This window comes from Pteropus medius, unplaced genomic scaffold, assembly GCF_902729225.1.
Source record: "Pteropus medius unplaced genomic scaffold, Ma_sr-lr_union100, whole genome shotgun sequence".
In the NCBI taxonomy this organism is placed as follows: Eukaryota; Metazoa; Chordata; class Mammalia; order Chiroptera; family Pteropodidae; genus Pteropus; species Pteropus medius.
The window spans coordinates 10,814,108-10,826,950 of NW_024340701.1; positions in this window are offsets into that span (position 1 = coordinate 10,814,108).

The following is a 12,843-nucleotide window of genomic DNA, read 5'->3' on the forward strand; positions in this document are numbered from 1 at the left end:
TATATATTAAAATGTAAATAACTAGAATGGCTACAACAATTTTGAAAAAGAACAAAGTTGGAAGTCTTAGACTACCTGATTTCAAGACTGAGTATAAAACTATAGTAATCAACACAGGATGGTATCGCTATAAGGGTAGACAAATACATTAATGATACAGAATACAGAGTCCAAATACAGGCCTGCACTTACATAGACAATTAATTTTTTGACAAGGTACAATGGTAATTTAATGGAGAAAGGATAATTTCTTCAACAAATGGTGCCAGAAAAATTAGATGCCCATATGCAAAGGAAAGAAGGAAAAAAAAAAACCTCTCACACCATATAGAAAAAATTCTTTTTAAATGAATTATAGGCTTAAATTAAAAATCTAAAATTGTAAAACTTCTAGAAGAAAATATAGGAGAAAATCTTTGTTAGGAAAATCTTGGGTTAGTAAACAGATACTCATATAGGACACAAAAAACATAAACCATTAAAAAATTAAAAAAATAGTAAATTGAACATCAAAATAAAAAACTTTAGCTTTCAATAAAACCGTGAAGAATATAAAAGATGAAGCACAGAATAGGAGAAAATAAATGCAAACATGTACCTGTATCCAGAATAGACTTCTCATCACTCAGTGATAAAACAATTTTAAAAATGGGAAAAGACTGAAATAGATACTTTATCAAAGAATAGATATGAATGGCAAATAAATGAAAAGGTGCTCAGCATCACTTATCATTAGGGAAGTAAAAATTAAACCATATTTAGGTACCACTAGACATCTATTAAAATGGCTAAATTAACAAGAACAACAACAACAACAACAAACCTGATAATAATACCAAGTGGTAGAGAGAATATGGAGTATGTAGAATTCTCATATATTACTGGTGGGAAGCAAATGTTACAGTATCTTTGGAAAACAGTTAAGCAGTTTCTTATAAAGCCAAATATACACTTAACTGATGATCCAACAAGCTCCACACCTAGGTATTTACCCAAGAGAAATGGAAGTATATATCCATATAAACACTTATGCATGAATATTTGTAGTAGCTTTATTCATAAGTGCCCCAAACTAGAAACAATACCTGGGAGAAGAAAAAAAAAAAAAAATAGAGAGACATTCATACAATGGAATACCACTCAGCAGCAAAAATGAGTGAACTACTATGTGTAACAACATAGATATTTTTAAAAGCATCATACCAGTGAAAGAAGTCAGACACACAAGGCTGCACATTGTATGATTCCATTTATACGACACTCTACAAAAGGCAAAACTCTAGGGACAGAAATCAGATCAGTGGTTGCCAGGGATCAGAAGTAGGGGAGAATACTGACTACAAAGGAATATGAGGGAACTTTTTTGAGTGATACAAATAGTCTACATATCGATTTTGGTGCTACTTACCTATTTATTATAACTATTAAAACTTTACATCTAATGAGGGTATATTCCTTTCCGTATGTAAATTATACCCTAGGAAACCTGATTTAAAAAACTAAGAAGCAAAAAAGAATCACCTAGAGAGCTTTATGAAACAGATGGTTGGGCTTCATCTGCAGAGTTTCTGATTCTATCTTAGGCCTAGGGAATGAGAACAGGTGAGATGTTACATTGGGTGAGGCTGAGACTGCCAGTTGGGGATCCCACTTTGAGATCCCACTCATATTGGGGGCGGGGCGGGGGGTGGAGAAGGGTGCTCAGTACATGGAAATGGAATGGGCTCTCTTGCTATGGGCTATTTCCTCCTCGTAAACACATCAGTCTCCAATGCTCTGTTCAGCCAATGATGTCACCAGATGTAGTTGCTCAGGGGCTTTACCTTAAATCCCTGAAGCCCTTTAAGGCTGTAGTTCAGGGGAGTGCCATCACCTCATTGCTATTGTCTAGTGGATCCCTTTTCATGGGAGCAGCCCAGCAGAAAGCTAGTATCTCTGCGTCTTCCCATGATTCCTCCTGCTCTTTTCTCCAATTATGTAGACATGTCTCCCCGACCACCCATGTCTCTCCCCTCTATTTCCTGCTTAAGAGAACATCTCTTTGCTTCTATGGGTGGACTTTGGAGTCAGGTAGATTTACTTTGAATGTTAGCTCTGCCACTCACTGTGTGTAACTTTGGACAACCAACTTTATCTTCTCGGAACCTGATTTTCCTAACTGGAAGGATGGTAAATTTTATCTCATGGGGTTCATACTTGTATGTTGTAAGTATGTGTAACCAGATATTGATTAAGAATCCTATTGTGCCTTAGGATGGGCAGGCAGAACCCAAAGTTGAGACAAAAGAATCGATATTTAATGACCACCATAAACATGAAAGGCCAGTTATTTCCCTTAGGACTTATTACAAAGCAGCAAAACTGACTTTGCCATCCTCCCTTTCCCAACCATTACCAACTTCTCCCCTCCTTCACTTATAACAAAGTGAATCAAAAATCCTGGAGAGTGCAGAGAAAGAAGTCACTACAGGCCTTGTAAGGGTAGAGAAACTTTCCCTTCACCCCCTGAGTCACCACCTTCCTGCCTGCCAAGGCAAGGTACAGAATATGCCAAGAAGATCCTTCACAGAGACTCGGGGTCCCTGCAAAGGAAAAGACTGGACATTCTCTGTTTAGAGATCTAATTATACAGCAGATTTGCTGAGCTCTTTCTTGTGCCCATGTGAGAAGAAGGAAAAGAACATTGGGGAGAAATGGTGGGGACAAAGAGAGAGGAGCCTTCAATCAGCCCTTACTTCCATGATTTGATGTGGCAAGGATCAGTGATTTCTTGTGGGTCAGAGGTCACAGAAGTTGGCTAGACTCCAGCTGTCTTGACTGCTGACCAAGAGGATTTCTTACCAGGCAAAGGGTCCCAATGGCATGAGGCTTTGGTGTAGCCTGGAAAGGTGTGTGGTAACAGTGGTCAAACAATGCTGAGTCTATTGGGGCCACTCAAAAATCCCGCATATATGCCCAAAGGGAGGTCAGAATTTGTATATGTGCCTTACAGAATGTGCGGAGGGACAGTGACGGTCCCTAAGAAAGCAGCAACAACCAACTAATAGGGAAGGACTACTATAGGGAAGGAATGGGTATGGTAGTAGTGTTAGCTACCTCCAGCTCTGAGCATCAGAGGGGATGAACAATGGAAAGGGAAACAGAAGTATCTCAGAGCCAGCCCCAAGCACCTTTCTTCAGCAAAGCCCTTGAGCCACAATTCTGGCAGCAGAGAGGAGGAGCAGGTAGAAAACCTAGTATGAGACTGGAGTTGTACATTGGATGAACGTTTAATACCAGAAAATGATTGGAAGGTTATGAATTCTGCCCAAGATAACTTTAAAGAATGAGAAAAGGAGATTTTACAAGTATATTGCAAGCAGTGAGTGGGGGGAAAATCAGCTTTATACATCACTGAGTTTGGATTCCTCAATAAACTGGTTATATATCTATACAAAGCACCTACACTATACTACACACACTCTCATATGCTCACACACATACATTTGTGTGTGCATTTATAGTACGGTAGATGTGCTACCAGAAATCATGAAAATAACAATAATAATGACAATAGTAATTGTGAAGAGAAGTGTGGCATTTTTATACTGTATAGTCCCGATATGCATTCATTTGTACTTGCAAAGTCTCATGGGAAAGATTAATTAGGCAAATATCTACCCTCGAGTAGCAGATAGCCTATTAGATGTTCAAACCTATAGAAACATACAGAGAAATATGATACAAAGTGTCTTGTACAAAAGAAAGGTCTCTTTTCTTCTTACTAAACTTCCTAGCAATATTTGAATTTCCACTATGCTGCAGGTCTGATGATGGAATTTGATATATATTATCTTGTTTCCCACAACAGCCTTCTCAATAGGTATTATGATCTGTTTACATATACCCATCCCCTCTTCTTGCTATTCCTACTTCTGTTTTTACTAGCTATCATTATTTGAGTTCCTACCAGCTACTAGTTTTGATGCATCATTTATGCAAATATATGAGTATATAGTTATTTTATTGGTCTAAAGTGAAAAGAGCGTATATATTTTATAATCAAATAGACTGAAGTTCAAATCCTGGGTCTGCTACTTGCCATGTGAACTTGGACAGGTTATTTAACCTCTCTGACCCTCAGATTTTTTTTATAATAACATCTACCTTGCAGCATATGATGAGACATCAATGAGACAAGGTATAAAAGCACCTACCTCAGTGCCCAGTATGCAATTTGTTTTCAGCAAACACTGCTTCTTTACCGCCTGCACATCCAAAGGAGAGCGGTTCATTGAGCACATGAGACCTGGGCTTTCACTCTCATCTTCTTCCCCTCCCCACTGAATGCTCAGGGATGCTCAGAAATCCACCTCAGAATGTGGCTTTCAAGACTCTCCAATCGATGACTCCAGGCTTGACTACTTTCTCAATCTGAGTATGCTTACTTCTTAATCCACTTCCTCTTGTCAGCATTCACCTTTATTCCTTTCCAAGTGTGACTCTCCTCTACAAGGGAATTTGTGCTCACTTCTAGCATTCATCTCCCAACCTCTCCTGTTAACAGTCACCGAGACAAAGAATTAATTTTTTTAAGCGGATATCTACCTTTCCTTGTCAATAAATTACACTGGGCAAGTGTCTGAGTCCCTGCCAATCCCTCCTTTGAGGACCTATTGGACATGTACTTGAATAGAAGGTTTTTTATCACTGTCCTTACTGTCATCTTCTCCTCTAGTCTCATCTTGGTGTTCCCTTACAACTTAGTTTAGTCCCTTAAAATTAATCTCACTAGGCTTTGTGGAGAGCTTGGACAATGTGCAGGTTCCTGTTATTTTCAACGACTTTTTCCTTTTATTTCCCCTTGTTTTTGTCAGACACATTTATTTATTTTTACGCCAGCCATATTTATTGCCAGATGGAAAGCAGGCATTCCAGGAACACATACCTTGAGAACCTTCTCTTTCTATTTGTCCTTTTTTATATTGCTTCTTTACAGCTGTTCCTCTCCTGGGCAGATCCTAAAACTCTATTTGATGAAGTCTTTTAGACTCCAAAGCAGTGAAAATAAAGTTAGGATGTCTTTTTCTAAAAGCTGCCAAAGAGCAAATGGTTATCGGTCAATTCATTAACTCGTGGGTCGACTCTCCCTCCCCAGCTGAGGTGTCGCCTTTGCTGTAAGTTTTCTTAGACACCTGGGCCTACATAACAACTCTTTTCTCTCTGCTCTTGTGAAATCTCACTCATGTTATCCCTATAATTCCTTATATCGTGTTGGAATTTTTTAATGCCTCTGTCTTCTCCAGTAAATACTTGTCTACGCTGCAGAGATTTTTGTTTTATTTTTTTAAGCATTTTATTTTATTATTAGTTTCAAGTATACAGTACATTGGTTAGACATTTTATATAGTTTACAAAATGATCCCCCCCGATTACGCTATCACCCATCTGGCTCTACACCTAGCCATTAAATTACTGCTGAAAGTATTCCCTATGTTGTACTTCCCATCCCCATGACCTCTCAACTACTAATTTGTACTTCTTTAGCCCTTCACCTCTTTCTCCTAGGCCCCCCTCCCCCTCTGGTAATTACCAGATTGTCCTCTGTATTTGTGAGTTTCTTTTTCATTAGTTTGTTCTTTTTGTTCCTTAGATTCTGCATATAAGTGAAATCATATGGTCTTTGTCTTTCCCTGTCTGAAATGTTTGTTTTAAGCTGATGTACTCCCAGCTTCCAGCACAAGGCCTTGTACTTACTAGTTGCTCAATAAATGTTTTTAAACAATTGAGTCCTTTGAAAATAGTGTAATGTCAACTGGCTAAAATTCTAGTTCTGGAATTACCTAGCTGAACCATTAACCTCATTATCTTCAATTTCATCACCTGTAAAATGCATATGAATTACACTGTTGAACAGGATTTTAAAGACCACATAGCTAATCTCACTTGATAGATGAGTAACCTAAGTCTCCAAGTGGGGAACAATATTACCTACAGTTGACTCTAAGGTCCACAATCTGAACTGAGTAGTATTTAGTAGGAATTTGTTGATGAATTTATTATGAAACTTTAGTGATCCAGATATAATGACTAGGCTAGAGCTCTAAGGTATACAATTGGGTACGCAGCCTCAAGTAGGCAAAGAAATTGAATAAATGGGAAATTCTTTTTACATGATGACCTTGGAGTTCTAGCTTTGTGAAAAATATTCTCCATGACCTTGGAATACTTTTACCTGGAAATAAGGGACTAGAAATGACTGCTGCCTCACAAGAATGGCTGAATGTTAATGAGATCATTTTTTCATGATGGAGTGAGGTCCTCAGAGGAAGGTGTCATAAGAATCAACTAAGATATGAGCACAGAATAAAGGGAAGGCCATAAAGAAGAGACAAGTGGGCTTTGACTGGCAATGCCAGTAGATAGAATTGGCCGTAATTTACTCTAGTCCTGTGGTGCTGCTGGCACTGAGAAACTTCCAGAGAGTCTCATAGCATGGCAAGTGAGCTATATTGACTTTGAAGTTAGACAGACCAGGGCTTGACTTTTAACTTTCTGTGTGAACTTAGGCAAGTCCTACTATGCCTCAAAGCCTCAGCTTCCTTTTCCGTAAAATAACGACAGTAAAACAACCTTTTTAGGGTTGTCATGAGGATTACATGAGGTAATGACTCTACATCACTAATCATTTAGTAAGAGTGCTTAGCCTCAAAAGGCAGTGGACACTGAAATGAGTCATCCAGCCCTCAGATCTTAGTGTTATAATTAGTTTTGGATACCCTGACAAGACTGAAGCACGGACTAAATTTTGGTACTAGGCTTGGGTCTTGATTCTCCTCACTGACTTTGTTCCATGGTACTAGATCTTCCTTAAACCATAAACCCAACCCTTGGTCTATATTCCAAATGCAAGACGAGTCCCCTTGGACTGGCTGCATCCGAGTTCCTCTTATCCCCAGGAATCTGCAATTTCTGCTGCTGGTTGCTCCTGTTACAATTCAGCTTTTTTGTCAACATCGGTGGAGAAGGAAGATATCAAAACTGCCTAGGAAAGCAGCAGGCAAATCCTCATTGCCAATACGGCAAAGTTCAAACTCCTTAGCATGGCACAAGGCCCATAATAATCTGGCTCCTCTCTGTCTCTCTGGCATCAGCTACTCCATCATAAACTTTGGTTTCTGTATTTCACCCATGTTATACCACTTCATGTTTTGTGATAGTTCATGTCCTTTCAGACCTCTCTACTTGAGTACATGCTCATCCCTCTTCTTGAGATGCTCTACATTTTCACCAGGCAAAAATACTACTCATCTCACAAGCCTCAGACCTGGCACTACTTCCTCTTCAATGCCTTTCCTGACCTGTTTGAGCAAACCAGGGCACTCCTTACCTTATGCATCCATTGTATCTACAAATATACATCTTATATAATACCACATCAGGGTGCTGTTTCAGTCTCCATAAGCGTCATTTCCCAATCTTCTTTCCCTTCCCAGATTGTAAGCCCTTGGAGAGCAGTGACTATGCTTTATTTATCACTGTAACCCTAGCACACAGTACCATGTCTGGATCCTAGTAAATGTTTAAAAATATTTGTTGCTTTGATGAATGAAATTCATTTCTCAGATCTGGTTTCCTCCCTTCCTGGCTCATGGCTATAGATATTTAAATTGTGACAAGTAGTGCTCAAGAAGAAATCAGGATCTAAGGTACTACAGTTGCTTGACCTAATAATGGTCCTCATGGGAAGATCATACTGTTTGCTGGAGCATGTAGTGCCAGGATGTAACCATCCATCCATCCATCCAGTCACCTGAATCAACCCTAATGGTCAGTGGAATGACCCGCGTTATAGCTGGACTTTCTCCCATCCATCAGAATTATTGATTAAGGTGGCAGTGTTAACATGTGCTTTAAAGAACACAGTAATACAGGAGACCACTGACAAAAATGGTCCCGTGATCAAATAAGGTGGGAAATGCAACATATCTTATTTCCCTCGAGGACCCACAAACCTCATTCATCATACCAAAGGTTCCGAAAAATTTACAAGTAAAGACATCTATTTAATTTGATTAACACAGTGTTTTCCAAACTTACTTGACATTAGAACTCATTTTCCTTGTGACATCTATTTACATCCAAGGAAGCTAATGTTCTGTCAAACATGCTCTGGGAAATGCTAGATTAAGGAATTCCTCTGGAGGTAGGGAAAGCATCTCTAAGGAGAAGGGATTTCTAGACAAAGGAGGATAGAAATGGATACACAGGTAGAAAACAGGCCATGGGAGGCAAGTATATACCAAAGATGTATAATTATTAAAAATTTCTCCTACATTTTCCTAATTTTTAGAGCTCTGATATTGTGGGGTCCTAAAAAACACTCTGAATGGTTTTTTCCCTTACATAGTCTAAATGACTTTTCATTTTACTTACACTCTATGAAATATAATCACCCGTGAAACATACTGCTTGGATATACATAATATACATACACATTTCAACAAATGATATAGTAAAGGGAATGCTGGTTTCATATTCAGAATATAGGCTTATGTTCAATCCTTCCTTATCACTTATAGCTGTAATCCTGGAAATATAATTTCCTCTCTAATCCTCAGTTTTTTAGTCAGAGAAAATGGGGGAAATGATCCAGGCCCTGCTAAAGTCACAGAAATATTTTAAGTATCCAATGTCATTAATACATAAAGTGCTTTAATACTATAAAGAACTAAATAAAATAAGGTATATTGATTATATATATAATATATATATATACACACACACATATATACATGTATGTATATATATACACGTATGTGTGTGTATGTGTATATATATGTGTATATATATACACACATATATATATGTACACACACACACATAAACACACACACACACACACACACACACACACTTGCGGGAAATTTAACTCACTCCAGAATTCACGTGTGCAGATAAACTGTAATTCATTTATTTTTTTCTAAGCTTAATCTGAGCTCTCTCTCAAAATTTTATATGACGGTTGTCAGGGAAAATACAATCTAAGTTAAACAAAATATTCAATTCAGTATAAGTTCATTCCAATTCAATAATTTAAGCCCTTTTAGGTGTTGCCCAAAATAAAATAATAATAACGTTCTATTATGTAGATGGTCTCTACTTTCCTCTGTTCCTCCCTTAATATATTGTCCACAGGCATATGAACAGGCCATGCTGAGAAGCCACTGAGAAGGCAAAGGTGAGTTGGGATTGATAAGTGTAGTAGCATCACTGCCCATTTGGGTCTCTGGAGCCATGACTTTTGACTGCTTGATTCTGCTTGCTCTCCTATCCCTATGGCTGGTGTGAGTCATAGTCTGGTCTCTCTTACAGCTTGGTCTAAGCCTGGTTGCTTTCCCCTCAGTTTCCACTGGCTGAAGACCTTGAGTCTCTGTCATTTCATGCAACCAGCCCACTGATCAGCCTTTCTTCCTCCAGCTGATGTGGGGCTCCCTGTCTCATGAGACTGACTAATGGTCAGCATTCTGACTTCCCCTTCTGCATCTCTCTGCCTGATTACACTGAACCCCACTGTAGATTCTTGTAGGGTTGCCAAAAGGTTTTTTTTTTTTTTCTTTTCTAGGAGCGTAAGTAATGAATGAGAATAAAAGTCCTCTGCCCTCAATATCACCCATATTTGCCCAATGCTGCTTCTGACTTTGGCTTGGAGAGGAGACTATCAGAACATATTTGCTCATCTTGTTTCTCTCTTCCTTCCAAACAACTCTCAAGATTAAAGGCTTTTATTTCTTTTTAGTTAAATCCTCCTCCAATGAGCAGCTACACCTGTGCCTTTCCTATCATATGCTCAGAACTAGGTCCTCAAGACTAAGCCCTAGATAGGTTAAAAGGGAGAATGAAGGCATTTAGGAATTTCTCTCTGGTCTGAAAGTCTATTGTCTTGCTCTGTAATCCTACTTTGCAAGTCAGCAAATTCATAGTACTTCCCCTCTTTCTCTTCACATGTCTCATAACACGTTTAATCCCATCTTGGCTCAAAGAGATATATACCTTGTCCACTTAGGACAATACTACCTTTACCTTTATTTAGTTGGAAACCCCTAAACACTTAACATAAAAACAATGATAAGAAAAACCTACTGACACCAGAAAATGTTGAAATCAGTAGATCCCTGATTCTTCAGTAATACTAATCATTCTCTACATGTATAAAAAAAATTACAGTTTACAAACTAGAAAGAACACAGGAAAGAGTGCTCTGTTCAAGTCAATAACATAGAATAACAATTTGTGCAGCCTGGCACAGGTTACATAACCCCTCCGACTCTTAGATTTTATCTGAATTGGGAATAAATGTACTTACAATATTGCATGGGGTTTTCACAAAGATTAAATGCAACTGATTTGTACAGAAACTTATAGTCATACACATATTAGTTATTATTCTCTAATTAGAGCCTCACAGAAGACTATGATAATTACATTCATCATTTATTGTGTTCTTAGTATCTGCTAGATTAGGGCATTAAATCCTTGCAACACTGTGAAATAAGTACTATTATTGTACTATTATTATTGTTCTTCCCATCTTGCAGATGAGGAACCCAAGGTACAAGGAGGCTAAATAGCTGGCTCAGAGTCACTCAGCAATGATTGATAGGTCCAGTATTCACATCCAAATAGCTTGCCTTCGCAGTTCAAGTTCTTAATCACTGTGCTATAGGGCCTCCTGTTCTGCTGAAAAGTTGAAGGCCAAAGATATAATGATGGCAATACCCATATCATTGCTGAGGAAAGCGAAGCAGAGAGCTGAAGTGACTTGCTCAAAAGCACACAGCAAGTTAAGGGCAAACCTGAGTGGAGAATGAGGTACGTGACTCGTGGTCTGTGGGGAGCTTTCCACTGCATCCAGCCGCCTGCTTTGTCAAGGGTCAGGGAGCCAAAGACAGACAGCCTCTGGCATTTCGTCTTCTATGCTTGCTTTGCCAAACCAATCTTCTCAGAAGTCTCAAGGTCCAGAGGAAAAAGGTGCAAGCACCTCCCACTGCCTCCCCTCCTCCCCACAATATCGTGCAGATTCAGCTCAAATTAGTCTCGTTAAAGGAAGCTGGCCATTCCATGTCAAGGCACATTATACTCATGCGGTTTCACCTCTCTCTGCTGGAAAAACAAGGCAACTAATTCATTTTAGCAGGTTTTCCCTTTCTGCCTAAACCATGTCTTCTGATGATGATAATGCAGGGAGATGGGAAATGTTTTAATATGATCAGTCCTTCACTATGGGTTAGCACACATCCAAAGCAGCATTTCTTCCATGTCTGGGCTCACTTTCAAGACTGTCTGTGTAGATTAGGGAATAGTATGGTTTTTCAACTATAAATAAAGTATCTTAGGTTGCCCCTGTTATCATTGGGTTTGACAGAAAGGGGAAATTTACCTCCAGGGAAAGGTATTACATATGCCTCTACACATTCACGGACGTAATGGAATGCTTATTTTTGTTAGATGAAGAAGCTCCTCTCAGAAGGTCATAAAAGAAAATATTCAATGTAATGTAATGGGAAAGAGGACAAGTTCCTCCATTCTTGGTGCCTGAGTTCAAATTCAGGATCTACCATGTACTAGCCTTGTGACCTTGAGTCAGTTATATAATCTCTCTGTGAATGAGTTTCCTTGACTGCAAAATGAGGATATATTTTCATCATAAGGTCTTTGTGAGGGTGAGATGAAATTGAATGAATGGAAAGTCCTTTGTAAATTAGGGAGAACAGTTATTAGAGCAGGTGGGAAGAGATTTCCTCAGTACCCTCAGACCCCACAGTTGTGAATAGACTCCTTTGTTCTAGAGAAGCTGGACTTCTGTCACAACAGCATCTTCCTAGAGCCTTTTGGATCTCCTTGGTCTATCATTTTTCATCTTCTGAAAACTGTCACTAACTCTATATTGTGTAAAATCAAAACTGCTTATCTGGCCTTGAAAGCACTTTGAGATCGTGAGTCATGGCCCTGGGTCTTTTGGGAACATTAAGCTGGCTGTCAGGTAGACCGTAACTCAGAACCTGAGCTGGCAGACTATGGTCCATAGACCAAATCTAGCTCGCTATCTGTTCAGTCTGCAAGCTAAGAATGGTTTTTGCATCTTTAATTAATAAATTATTATTATTATTATTAATTGAGGTATAATTGACATGTAATATTATATTAATTTCAAGTGTATAACATAATGATTTGATATTTGTATATATTACAAAACGATCACCCCAATAAGTCTAATTATCATCTGCCACCACACATTGTTACAAAATGCTTCTTCTTTTGTTGGGAAGTTTTAAGATTTACTCTCTTAGCAATTTTCAAACATGCAATACAGTATTGTTATCTATAGTCACCATGCTGTACATTACATCCCCTGGATTATTTTACAACTAGGAGTTTATATCTTTTGTTCACCTTCACTCATTTAGCCCACCTGGTTTTTACATTCTTTAGGTGGTAGGAAAAAAACATCAAAAGAACAGTATTTCATGATAATGTGAAAATTATATGAAATTCAAATTTTAGAGTCATAAACTAACCTTTATTGGAACACAGACACATTTGTTTACTTATCTTTTGTAGCCACTTCTTCTACAATGGCAGAATTGAGTAGTTATAACAGAGACTGCATGACCTATAAAGCCTAAGATATTTATAGTACATCCTCAATGTCGATAGATTCTGTGACTTAAAGAAAAACGGCATATAATAACACCAATTTTACTACAGGCTAATCTATATAAACAAGAGTTAAGTTCCTACAACATCTCAATTTTATAATAAAATGACTTTTATAGAACCAACATTATTTGAGGACCTTTATAC